At 35.0% G+C, this 14,535-nt stretch overlaps 1 protein-coding gene across 6 annotated transcripts in view; it reads right to left on the bottom strand.

The window, feature by feature from the left end:
• Positions 1-13,367, bottom strand: part of dlgap1a (discs, large (Drosophila) homolog-associated protein 1a) — a 138,207-nt gene extending 124,840 nt beyond the window's left edge. For all 6 annotated transcript variants that reach the window (XR_007180786.1, XM_048162941.1, XM_048162944.1 and 3 more), the window contains exon 1: positions 13,158-13,367. The gene's annotated coding sequence lies outside the window, so the exon portion shown is untranslated. The remainder of the gene's footprint in view (positions 1-13,157) is intronic.
• Between the last annotated feature and the right edge of the window lie 1,168 nt (positions 13,368-14,535).

The following is a 14,535-nucleotide window of genomic DNA, read 5'->3' as shown; positions in this document are numbered from 1 at the left end:
TCAATCATTTTAAATGCTACAGTAAATGGAAATTAATTCATATTCATTTTTAGATTATATGTTTTTAAATTTGTATGTTTAACTGTAAGCATTACACCACAAAAGATAAAATACAATTTAAGGAAAAAGTCAAACTAAAATGAAATCAAAATGTAAAAAAAAAAAAATATATATATATATATATATATCCATCTAACAGCACGGTCTCACAGCCGCATTACCGTTTCCGATTATCTGAAGGATGTATTTTTAATTGCAGTTAATGAGTAGACCTTCTCTGTGTTATATCCTCCCAACAGAGTCCTTAGATCCTCTAAATCTAATGGAATGAAAAAAATGAAATGTATCAGATGATATCCAATCATCATGACTCTGTTAGATATTATCTGACAAAAAATGAATCAGAAAGAAAAGATTAATCAAATACTCTTAAGTTTTAGTAGTTGTGGAGTGCAAAGAGCTGATGTATAAACCGTTTCAGAGCTCTAGAGAAAATAACAACTCAATTGACCCGTCTATGGCTAAAGTAAGCATGTGTATGTGCTGACTAAAAGGGACTTGTGACTCATTAAATCAGTCAACCTTTCTGCAGTGATTATGGGAAGAGTGCTGTGGTGCTCTCAACTTTTCCCCCCACTGCCTTTTAAAACATGCGTAAACGAAGGCGTAGGTGTGCAAGAAAATGTTAATTCAACATTATTACACACCTGAAACAGTCTAACTCCGCAGTCTGTCTTGGACTTTTGAAAGAGAGCCAAATCAGATGTCATTCAGGTTGTAAAACACCTTCTAGAAGTGAGCAAACCAATAAAATTACTACAGTTCTTCATGCTAGTGTAATGCAAAGCAAATACAGACAGAGTGGAAGGAAGGTGTGAGGAAGAAATGTGAAAAATTCACCAGGATATTTTGTAACGGTCTATAATTTATTTTCTCCAGCCCCTGGTTCTCCCTTCCCTCAAGCCACCTGCCTGCTCCATCTCTCAGCACACAAGTGCTGCAAATAAAAGAGTCCCTCAGTTCCACGGAGGCTGATAGTAATCCTACACATTTACACACAGCTTCAGATGTCCCCAGTCTGATAGTGAATAGCATTACTGCCACTGCCATTGTGTCTGCATGGCCTCATCACGGTCTCAATGACGTCCCACTCTGCCCCGAACAATCCACAAATACAATTCTCAAATGGTCTTGACCTGCCATTTAATCTTGACTCTAAACTTAACCACGAAAAGTAAAAAACAAACATTATGTTGTAGTTAAGCTTTATCCTGCGTAATATTTAGCAGCACGAGTTGAACATTGTTCATCAAAGAGTCACCAAAAAAAAAAAAAAAAAAAAGAAAATGTAAAGGCTTTAAAGGTTATCATTGAGGAACAAATGAAAGACTGAATATAAAGCCTGGGAAAAGCAAATTCTAAAAGCTTGAAGAAACAAATGGCCTGAACAGAATAAAATTACATCTGAGATACGAATGAGAAAGGCTGAACTCTATATTAAAAAAAAAATCCATAAGTCAGCAAAGTATTATTTTTAAAGGAATAGTTCACCCTAAAAATGTCAATTCTGTCATTACTCAAACTCATGTTCTAACTTGTAGGTCTTTCATTTCACACAATACACTCAAAAAAAAAAAAAAAAGATTTTTTGATGCTGTTCAGTTTATTTAAACAATTTATTTTGATTCAACACCATTGTATCAGGTTTCTGGTTTAAATGTGATTCATTCATGTTAAATTGACTTGAAATGATTACTCTTTGACTTAACTTGATGTTTTCATATTGGAATAACATGTTTCAATCAAGTAAACCCAACCAGGACTCAATCAAACAGGATTTTCACTTCCCATCATGCTTTGCAAAGGGGCTGATTTGGGAGAGTAAATGTTGAAATAAAGTGTTATTTTAAGCAGTTTTTAGGAAGATGAGAAAATGGAAAGACTTTTTAATGTTTACTGTTCTATTATGTTGGTATTTAAAAGTTTCTGTTAATTAATAGTTTTAGGGTTACCATTGTGGTGAATTGTTGCACTTGTGCTTGGGTTGAGGACCTGCTAACAAACTTTCAAATTACTTTAATAAGAAAGTAATCACTGTGGTATTGTCGTCAATGGACTTGATCAATGATCAATTAAGGCTTTACAATGTTTTTGGTTAAGGTAATTTAGGATGAATCCAGTATCACATCTAGATTTCTAACACAGAACATCACAAAAGTTATATAAATTACAAAATTAAACAAGAAGAATTAATCAATGTATATGAAAACAATTTATTATTTATTTATTTACTTATTGCTTTTTATTTTTTTACCAAAACATTGCAAATTAGTTGGGCTGACACTATTAAATTAAGCTGTGCCCAACCATAGTAAATAAGTTGAATCAACCTTAATAAATTAAGTTGACCCAACGTAAGTACATTAAATTGGAATAACAGAATTGCATATGCTGAAATAAAGCAACTTAATCATGTGGAAATCCTTTCCATGATTTTTTATGTTCGTTCAAAGAATTATTTTTTTGAGTGTAGGTGAAATTCTGAAGAAAATTCAATCAGAAATTCTGACTTGGAATATCATGGATAAAGTCATTTGTATCACTTTTATGATACTTTAATGGTCTCAGCTCAGAGCTAAGGCAAAATAGAGTAGAGTGACATAACACTCTACTACTCACCTACTCAGTCCAGGAGAATGGAATGCTGAACAAAAGAAAAAAAAAAGAAGAAAAAAAAAGTATGACCTAAAGCAGTGGTTCCCAACTACATTCCTGGAGGCCCACCAACACTGCACATTTTGCATGTCTCCTCAATCAAGCACACCTGATTAAGGTTATCAGCTCATTAGTAGTTACTCAAAGATCTAAAATGGGTGTGTCAGACTAAGGAGACATGCAAAATGTGTAGTGTTGGTGGTCCTCCAGGAATGTGGTTGGGAACCACTGACCTAAAGCAATGTCTGCATAAGGCATCCAAATTAGATTAATTATCAACACATAAAAGTATGATTGGTTTTAATAAAATAACTTATTGAGCAACCATTATCCTAAACTGTGCTTAGCAATGAGAGAAACAGTGGAACAGAGTAGTAACTGGAAAGTTAAACAGAAAGAGCAGTTGGGAGTTATTATAGATTTTTTAAGTTTCTCCCAGATTGTTGCAAATTCTAAATTCTACAGTCAATTTATTAGGAAGAATAGATAATCATGCCGAAAACAAGGGATTCAATTTAAAGGAACAGTACAATGTCTTAAAGCAGAAGTGCATATTTTTTATGTTAAAGGGGTCATATAATGCCACTTTTACAAGATGTAAAATAAGTCTCTGATGTCCCCAGAGTGTGTGAAGTTTTAGCTCAAAATACCCCAAAGATAATTGTTAATAGCATGTTAAATTTGTCACTTTTTGAGGGTGAGCAAAAACTCTCAGTTTTTGTGTGTGTCCCTTTAAATGCAAATGAGCTGCTGCTCCCAAGAAGAGGGCGGAGTTTCAAGAGCTTGCGTTAACAGCGCCGATTACCTCAGGCAGACTCACTGAAAATGTTAGAAACTGTTCAGCCTTTTATGTTCAAAACGGAGTCGGACAATGGAGAGACTCGAGAAGAAGTGACAACATGTAGATTGCAACAGGACGTTTCTGAATGGTTAGCTGATGAATTTATGTAGCTGATGGAGTTAACTATCTTAAAGTCATTGATTAACATATTCTGTCATGATAATCTATAAATCGCTCTTGTGGGAACTGTTGTAAGATCCTACAGAGCCAGAGAATATATGCTGCATGAAGATAGAACAGGTAAAGTTTAGTTTAATTACGGTTGTAACTTGTCATGTTGTTATCTTGTTTTTATGACATGCTATTGCATTTGTGTTACGTACTGTATTGCATTAACATGGCCTCATCCCTTTGTTGCGTGTTCTCGGGGGCAGGGTTTATGTAAATTTTAGGGTTAGTGATGTCTTTTGCATACAAAGTATGACAATGATAATCTCAGGTGCTGATTATGTGCTTCAAAGAATTTAATGTGAGATTGAATATCATTTTTCGTGACATGTGTAGATAGCTTACTGAATGCAACAATATAAGCAAATTCACCTCAGATCTTAAAAATAAATGAAAGGAAACAATGTTCAAACTGTCAATTCAAGGTGAACAAACAAGTGTTATTCTATGATTAAAAAAGGTTGGTTTCAGTCACTCAGTGTGTATTTTTAATCATGTTAAAATAGTGTAAGATTTAAGAATTTGATAACGTATTTCGTTGCAAATGCAATGCACTTGCAGAGAGAGCCCGCCCACACGCTCTTCTGATTGGCTGTGATTTTTGATTGATTTTGTCACGTCTCAGGTCAAGTCTGGTTTGGATAGATAAATCGCTTGCCACTGGAAATCATATCGCATCGCGTCTGGTTAGGACACGGTGTTAGGCTGTTTAAATTTGCTTTTCAAAGCTGCAATTTTCTGCCAAAGGCCAACTCAAGCAACAGAAGTAACAAGCAGCATCATGAGCTGTTTCTTTCCCCTGTTTTGTCTGAATGCCAGGGTATATTCATCATTTGGCAAAGCAAAAACGACAAACTTTAACATCTAACGCCCCAATTCTGCAATTCATACCTTTCTTCATAACTTATTACATACATTATTCATGACTTACCATGCTACCTTAAAATAGCTCATTGATTTAAAGACCACCGAGTATTTCCATCTTGTGTCATAGTCCTCCTTGGGAGAGCTCATTAAAGCAGCTATAGTTCTGTGCTAGAACCTTCATTAGCAATTGAGACCAAAATAATGAGTCTATGTCTTTAAAAAAAAAAAAAAAAAAAAAGAATTAAAAAGCCAAAGAACTGATTAGCAATGAATACATATAGCCTATTCAGGAAACGTGTCAGTGAAACATTGTATAATAGGTTGTTTCCAGGCAACACACTGCTGTGCTGCTCAACAATGAGTTCTGTGGTTGTAACACGTTTAGCTTTGATTGTTTCATTCTACCTGTAAGTCCTCACTGAAAATATTCAAGCCCGCATCTACTGATTGGACCATATTTCAAAGGCAGTAAGTACAGGTGTACAAAAGCGCTATGATTGGTCTTTTGCTAAATGCTACTATTAGAAACTGCATGTCGGGAACAAACCACACGCATCTTTTGCATAATTCCCTAAGGCAAACCTGCAGGATATCACTTCTAAGAGCTATGAGCGCTGGAAACAGTAACACTACATTCGTACAGGCTGCCAGGTGTCTACGTTTAGTGCTCTGAAAAGATGGGATAAAAATATATGTAGTGAAAGTATAAGGCTTGTCTGATTCATCTGAATACATTTACATATGCTCTCATTCAAAGTGCATAGAGATAAATACAGTAATACACACAGGGTCTATATGATCCAGCATTATTCTCTCCTATATATTAAAAAAGTAAAGCAAAATGTTTCCAGATGAATCATGTTATTTGATGTGCGCCACTGACAGGTATAACTCCACAGTGGGTGATATTATTGGATGCTAGCAGTTTCTAGCAGTGCAGCTTGATCTGCAAAGTAACATTAAACAGGAGGAGTTTACTCCAGTCCACAGAATAGACAATTCTCTGGATTGTCTACTGACAATTCTCTGATAAAAGATTAATCTGTCGATTACTTTTTCGATTAATCAATTAATCTGATGAAAATTCTTAATTTTACATTAAAAAAAAAAATTCATTAAAAATTATTTTAAATCTATTATTTTATAACCTGCCCAATGTTATCCTCCAAACAATGTGTAATATAAAGCCTATGAAAACAAATATAGTGAATGTATCTATGTAGGCTATATTGTGTAGCCTATAAGCAAAAAAGTTCTAAATATTTTTTATAATCATCTTTGATCACCAAAATGACATATTTAAACATGTTTTTTCCCTTGAAAAAGATGCAGCAAGTCCAAATGACAGTCTAGTCTGCAGTACCGGAGGAAACCTGCAGCAGGCAGGGTACCAGCTGCAGAAAGGGTAGCTCAATTGTGGCCAACCTATCAGAAATGGATGTGAAGGAGAACTGTATGGGCTTGATAATAGTTTAGCTAAAGGAAATATTCTGGGTTCAGTACAAGTTAAGCTCAATCTACAACATTTGTGGCATAATGTTGGTTTCTCACAAAGATTAATTTCCATTTATCCTGTTAAAAAAGCTGTGTTACAATGAGCAATTTACAATGGAAGAGAATGGGGCCAATCTGTAAGAGTTCAAATATACAACAAAATGCAATAAACCCTAAAACTACAGTAAAAAAAACAAAACAAAACAAAAAACAGCAGTTTTAGAGCTGCACGGTTATTCATTAAATGATTACAATACCCATTAAAATGAAACTTAATCCTAAATGACAACACTTTGACTATGTCTATTAAACCTTTGACAAGTATGATCCACTGTACGATACAGCGGAACATTAAAATCTGTGTTCATGCTGTCATTGACCCAAAGAAAGCAGTTGTCATGTGAAACAGCTTCACAAACAGTCTATAGTTCGGATATAAACACTGATATCTAAGGTAGCTATCAAAATAAAGTAAAGTAAATCACCTTTTGATTTTGTACATGGTCATTTCCTATATACAGGTATATAGATTCAATGTTATATATACTTATGCTTAGATAGTAAGTAAGGTAGTTGTTGTAGTGGTTATGCTTAGGTATGGGAAGGGTTAAGGGACCTAGAATATGGTCATACAGAATAAGGCATTAATATGTGCTAAGTACTAATAAACAGGCAATATGCTAGTAATATGCATGACAATAAGCATCTAGTTAATAGTGAATATGTGTACCTAATCTAAAGTGTTACATTGTTTTGTCTCCTGCTATGGCACTACTGCCCTACATGTTACCTACTAGTGAATTGGGATGTCCAGATAAAGTAGAGTACTCAGGGGGGCAGACCTGTGGCAGGTGTGTGTGTGTGTGTGTTTCAACAATACAACACTGATAAAATGAGAGGAGGCTGATGTGCCAGACTGTGAGAATGTGCAGAGGAGTTGGTGAAACTCGAATGGGGATCTCGTTGTTGGGGAATTGGGCCAAATACTCTATTACGTCAAAAGCATCAATTTCAGAAAAGTAATTTTCTGTTTGCTAAAGTAGACTGTATATGGACCTAATATTTTCCAATTAATATTAAAAAAAAATGCGCAAAACTTTTTGTTGCAGTGTCAAATTAATATGACTTAATCAGTGACTTAAGTTACACCAACAAAAGAAAGGGACAGATCAAGTAGAAATAAATAACTCCATAACTCCTTAGGTAACAAATGCACATTATATGCACAAAATATCAGTTATTGGCCAATATTAGAGATTATTTTTATTTATCAGTATCAATATTGGATATTGTCACAGTATCAGGTGTGTGTGCAGACAGACAAACAGATAAAGAGTTAGATGGATAAAAATCCAATAAGGAGTTTAATCCAAATAGGCAAATATCCAAAACAGGGCAGAGAAACAAACTTAACGTGAACGTGACCGAACCAAGAATGAATGTGAGGGAACAACTTTAATAGGAACACAAACGAGACTAATTAATCAAACACAGCTGAAACCAATGAAAACAAGTGAGAAGTGGGAAAACTGAACAAAGGAAACAGGAACCTCAAGAAAACGTACTAAAAGTCAGTGAATGAATAACAAAAGTAACAAAACATAACTGTGACAGATATACACTATAGTTCAACAATGTTTTTTTTTTTTTTAATAAATGAATACTTTTATTCAGCAAGGATGCATACTATTGATCTAAAGCGACTGTGATGGGGCGTTCACACCAGTCGCGACTTGTGCGAATAAAGTGCGCTATTCGCGCGTAGTTGGACGATTGAACATTTTGAGTTTACTCGCTTCATTCGCACGTGAAATTCACTTCACAACAGACGTGAAACAGAGTCCCAGACTCTTCCACTTCTTTCTGCACACTTCCTCTGAATAAACACATCAGCGGAAAAGTAGTTGTAAAATATGGTGAATAAGCTCAATTTGCCGGCTTTAGCTAGCTTTTATTCTCAATATGTATAAATAGAGTTCAAACTGAGTAAAGAGCGTTTTTTTACAACTTACTAGATTGTCCGACCTCCTCACTCACTTTCTTCCAAGCAAGATCCTTTTTATTCCTGTTTCTATAAAAGTACTAAGATGTATCGTACAGCTCTGGGTATCCACATACAGCGACGATGATTTTGTCCTCCATTGTTGTTTCGGATTTCTGCCTCCACTCGCTACGTCATAATCATGTCACTACTAGAGCAAGCTCCTGATTGGTTAATGCAGCGCAAATATTCGCCAAAGTTCAGATTTTTCAACTCTCCCGAAACGCTCAATTCGCTTTGCGTCATTTGCGCGAATCGCGCCACAGGATGTCTATCGCGTCTTTGCATTGACTTAAAGGTGCTAAAGACGATGTTTTGTTTTATACATTTTTGCAATATTACTTGAAACTGTCTTTACTAACTGACTATTTATTAGGTGCACTGAAAGGAATAATATTAATATATATCATCTGTGCACGAGGTAGGGCCTTAAAAACATCAGCCAATCGTTTACACGATCATCGCGTAAACGATTGGCCCTCTGGCTTGTCAATCACTGCCATTACATTCCTTGTGAAAGACGTGCGTGGATTGGCTCTCTGGCTTGTCAATCACTGCCATGATGTTCATTGTGAGAGACGTGCGCGGCTGCGCGCTCCAGTAACTTTCCACACTCCACAGGCGCCGCATGCAATGTTTTTGTCAGGAGACAGGAGTAACAACTGCAGATTATGAGTTACCTGCGGTGAGTCCGACATAATGAATCCACTAACACGACACAGCGAATGCCGGTGGTAAACACTTGTGTTTTCCAATACTCGTGCACGAGTTTTGGGAGGCGTTCCCTCGAAATGAGCTGTGAAGGAGGGGGGTTGTGTTTACGCATGCGCTCATTTCAAAAACTCACTAACAGTCTTTGGTTTCTCAGTCGACGAAAAGATCCTCTTTAGCACCTTTAACATGTAAATCCCTCGCGCTTAACGCTTCATTTGCGGCTGGTGTGAACGCACCATAAATTCTTTGACATCGTTACTAAAAAAAAAATTCTATTTCAAATAAATGCTGTTCTTTTGAACTTTCTATACATCAAAAAATCCTGACAAAATGCATCACAGTTTCCACAAAAATATTAAGCAGCACAACTTTATCTCTTATCATTATCAGTTTTCAACATTGATAATGATAAGAGATAAGAAATGTTTCCTGAGCAGCAAATCAGCATATTAGACTGATTTCTGAAGACTGGAGTAATGATGCTGAAAATTCAGCTTTACCATCAGAGGAATAAATTACGTTTTGAAATATATTGAAAAAGAAAACAGTTAATTAAAACTATAATAATATTTCACAATTTTAATGTTTTACTGTATTTTTGATCAAATAAATGCAGCCTTGGTGTCTTTCAAAAAACATTAAAAAAAAAATCTTACCAAGCCTAAACTTTTGTTTGAAATTGAATATTTCATTTTCTATTTTCCATATTTTTACACTTTTGCCATCAACACTATAATTTATTAATACTGTTAAAAGCAAATCTCAAAAAATATGGGTTTTTCATACTGTTTTTTTTTTAATTTCATTTAGACAAAATAGAACAAATTATAAAACAATCATCCATATTTCAGTTGTGAACCATAATTTAATATGAGTGCATCCCTTCTTCATATATATATATATATATATATATATATATATATATATATATATATATATATATATATATATATATATAAGAACATCCATACATCCTCATCATGAGGAACAGTGAGTTTTAGTGATTCACGTCTATTTTTTGAGTGACGTAACAGCAGTGCTATACAAGGCACAACATTTTTCAGTGAATCATCCTTCCACCTCCGCAGCATAAATACCACCTGTTTCAGAGTGCAGAGGGCCGCAAACCTCTGAAAATCACACAGCTATCCTCATTAAGATGCAAACTCCCACAGTCTTGCAGCTAATTCTGCACCCTATACTTACACCCTTCCTCCACAACATCCAGTGTTATTAGTATTATTTAAGGCAGAGGACTCAGACTGTCCTCAGTTGAATCATGAAGAACAGTTCTTTGAAGAAATACAAGCTTACATTCTACAATAATTTGACATTAATCCGATCATAAATCTTCTCAAGCTGGTAGGGATACATTTTTATCCCCATCAAAAAAGTAGCTCTTGATTAAAGTGTATTAACAGGGGATCATTTAAAATATTGTTTCTTTTAAATGTGCACATTAGAGCCACTCACATAATAAAAAAGTCAATATTACAAGCCTAAGTGTACCGCATTACAAGATTAAAACATTAACAATTTATAACAATAAGAGATCACATGGCATTTAGAATAGCAGAGCATATCGAATTCTGCAAAGAGAACAAGTGGGGTTTCTAAACCATGTGAAATAACTACGCACAAAAGTGTGTCAGCTCAACTGGCTCGTGTAAAACGGCTGATCAAATCAAGAGTCAAATTCGGTTACAATGATCAACTCCTCACACGCTGGCCTTCTTGTCCCGCTCCATCTCGCACATCATTCTATACCACTGTGTCTGACTTAACTGCACAGAATGGATTTTGCTGGCACCACTTAATGGCTAATAAAATGAATACAGCCTTAACAGAGAGGCAGAGATTCAAGGTCCCCTTCAAGCGTATTATTTTAAAGTGATCATTGCCTTTAATTGAGCTTAACGGAACACTTCCTAATTAGATTATTTCATTCCTGTTACCAAACAAAGCCATCATCAACGCATGCCCACTGATGCTAGACTGGGCAGTGATACAGCTCAGCAAACTCAACTCTCCCTACAGGGATGGCGAACTGAGCATCACTATGTGACAGAGACACCCAGGTGGGAATCTATAATCATGTATACTGCAAACTTCATGATCGCATTGCTATTTTGAATGAAAAATTTATTATTTTAAATATGTCTGTATATCTAGGCACATTTTAAATAAAAGCAAACCAGACACTACTTCAAGCTTCATAGAAAAGCTGATGAAAAATAAAATCACACTGTTCCAGGGCACTTGACACAGTGGACTGACTCAGATCTAATAAATCTCATATGCACCCACCTCCGCAGTTTGTCTCTCTATCTCTCTCTCTCCTTCCCTCACTGTCTTTCAGGATATAGCTTTCTATCCTCCCCTAAGCATGACATCAAAACTAAATTGCATTTATGTCAGACAGTAAGACGTTGACAAGAATAGACAAGAATTGTAGTTCAATAAATAACCTATTGATCAAAATTGACATGTCAAAGAGATTTAAATACAGCTTCCTTCCTCACACATGAATCTGCCAGATAAAAAAAAACAAAAAAAACACACACGATCAAATTTATGAAAAAGAAACGCATTGTTTATGGTTAACCCTGGTGCTCTTCGCATGTTGGTCAAAAATGACTGATTTTGTATTTCAATTAAATAAATGAACTATAATTTAGTTCGATATTTTTTTTATTTAATATTTTGTATTTTATGGGATTTTTTGGTACTCAATTATATTTACGCTGTAGTTATACTAATCCATTTATTCACTTTTTGAGCATAGACCTGAAAATGAAATTTCCAACTTAAACGGTCATATATTTTGAATGCTTTAGAGCACAGACTTACTTGGCAAATTATTGCTGAAGTGAAAAAAGTTAACAAAAAAGGTTACAGAATTTTATGTTCATTGTTATAAAAAATTGCACAAAAATACTATTTTAAATTTTTTTCAAAAACACTTTTTACTCTAACACCGCAAGAAAATCAAAGCCATAAATCTAAACAAGTTGAGTTCCAAATTTGAGCTTGATATCTCAAAAAATGAGCTTTCAGGAAGATTTTGTTTGGCCACAGTAAACGTTTTCACTATGAAATTCATCTCCCATTCATTTTCATTGCACTCATTTTTGACCATGATGAGCATTAAGTGTAACTATTTTTTTCAGGACCATTAAACTTTTCGAATCATGTCCATGATTTTTTCTTTACCAAATTTCATACCATTCCGAGCACCAGAGGGTGAGGGTGCTCGAGGGTGATTATTTTTGTAATAGTCCCTTTCTTCCTGGCATGTTCAATTTAGCAATATTAAACTCATGAACAAGAATCCCATGATGCTTCAAATATCACCGAAGAGAAATAAGGTATAAATGTAAAAGAAATGAAATTTTGTCATCATTTAATCTCCCTAATGTCATTCTAAACCTGTATGACTTTCTTTCTTCTGCAGAATACAACAGAAGATGGTTTAAGTAATGGTGGTAAACAAACAGTTTTGGCTACCACTGTATGGACAAAAAACAGACATTTCTCAAAATATCATCTTTTATGTTCCACAAAAAAAGTAAGTCATATAGACTTGGAACTTCACAATACATTTTCTGGACAAACTTTCCCTTTATAATTATTTGTTTCGCACTTTCAGTTATAATTTAAAAAAAAAATTATATTTTGAAACTTATTTCAGACTTCAAACTGAAGCTTGTGGTTATAATAATAAAAGTTGAGCCAAAACCTGGCGAATGTGTAGGCAAATTAAATTTCTTTTTCAAATAAATAAATAAAGAATTAACGTATTTCAAATTTCTTTCTCAGTAACCAGATCAACTTGGCATACCGAGACACCATCCATAAGACTCAAGTCACCTGTCATTTCAACAGCTGTGTATGGTCTCACAGCACCAATACTTCCTCCTGTACCAGATGTTAGATGCAGGTGATTTGCCAATAAATTAGCTTGATCAAAACAGACAATTCATCTAATGTATCTGAATTTGATTATTAGCGCGTGCTGTATGTTGATACATGATGCTACCTGTGTCACCGGTCTTTGTTACACTCAAAGAGACTGTAGCGCACCAGAGGCTGTAGAAATGAAGTGTACAGCTATTTGAAACATCAACGTTACACCAAACAAGACAGAATTTACACAGCGTCTGTGAAGAGGCACCTCAGTGGTGTGATAAATAAACGGACACCAGCAGAAAACAAGCGGCGTGCTTCAGTCAATGCAATTAATGCCATTTGCAACAAGAAAATAATCACACTAGGAATCTTATGAACAAACCGCATATCAAAATAATAAAGCCTTACCTTTGGATCTTTATAAGTAACAATTCATAAACACAGAGCGGTGAAGTAAATCCTTAAACGTTTCTGAAATACAGACAGTGCACGGAGTGGTGGTCGCACGAATGACACTGGAGTCGGTCTGATCCGCACCTGACAGCGAGCCGTGTAGCTGCAGCGGAGGTACGTGTGCTGTTCAGTGATGCCGGAGCACCGGCAAAATGCGTCGTGGAATATGGCCAGTGGACTTCAGTGAGTTGATTCTGAGAAAAATCCCTTCATGAGAAATCAAAGACATCTAAAGTCCATCTGTTGAATTATGAATGCTATTGTTTTAAATGATATTACTTACTCAAATTCTGCAAAGTATTTGTTACTCTGTAAAGTAACATTTGAGAGATTTTGTAATTTCAAAAACCTATCAAATTAATGTACAATTAGCTTCCAAATATTACAGACATTTATAGCTATGCTATAAATTGCATGTATGTGTAAGCTACATTTAAATTTTTGTATAATTTGTATTTGGCTATATCATTATCATCATTATAGGCTGTCGGCTTTTTACTGTTTTAGTCATCATGAAAACCCGCCTAGTTAGATTAATAATAAATCCTAAAAACACTGGCCTGGAGAATGACATTTGGATCTTAATCTGTGCACAATGCGGTTAAAACCCCGACATATTGGCTCATAAACCCATCAACATACAATATTATTCTGGTACTTTTGTCAATTGGCAATCCATGTCAGGTTTTAGATTTTGCCAACCGGATACGCTCCATCACAAACCATCATTGTATTACGTAGTCACAGCGCCTTACTTTAATTCCAAAAAGCAAGAGGATAATTTTAGTGTTCATCTTTTTTATTGTTTAGTATTTAAAAATAGATTTATTGCTATTAAATATTTTACTGGCAGACCAGATGTTTTAAAGTTTGAATTAACATTTTCTGTTGAAGAATGTAAAGCCACATATTCAGAATAAAATGTGTATGATTCACATGTTAGCCTAGCATTAATTCAGAAAAAAAAAAGAGAGAAACAATGGAATATTCTGTAGTGTGGGTTCATAATACTAATTTAAAGCTGCTGTCCATAACTTTTTTTGGTTAAAAAATATCCAAAATCAATTTTTGAGCAAGTAGCCTACATATCCCGCCAAAACTATCTCCTTATCTTAGCTCGATTCACAAAGGTAAGCTTGTAATAATGTTTTATAATAAGAGCAACCTGGTGGGTTTCCGCGGGGAATTCGAGCATGCAGGAGTTCGTTTTTGCGTCATTACGTCACGTCTGTAAACAGAAAAAAGGAGTCCAGGCTAGTCTGCTTTATCATGTGAGGATGCTGCTTGTTGTAGCGGATCATTTATAGCAAAGAATATACACTAACAAGAAGCG

The sequence above is a fragment of the Megalobrama amblycephala genome, linkage group LG17, assembly GCF_018812025.1.
Source record: "Megalobrama amblycephala isolate DHTTF-2021 linkage group LG17, ASM1881202v1, whole genome shotgun sequence".
In the NCBI taxonomy this organism is placed as follows: domain Eukaryota; kingdom Metazoa; phylum Chordata; class Actinopteri; order Cypriniformes; family Xenocyprididae; genus Megalobrama; species Megalobrama amblycephala.
The sequence above is the reverse complement of the archived record's forward strand: the minus strand, read 5'-3'. Positions and strand labels throughout refer to the sequence as shown.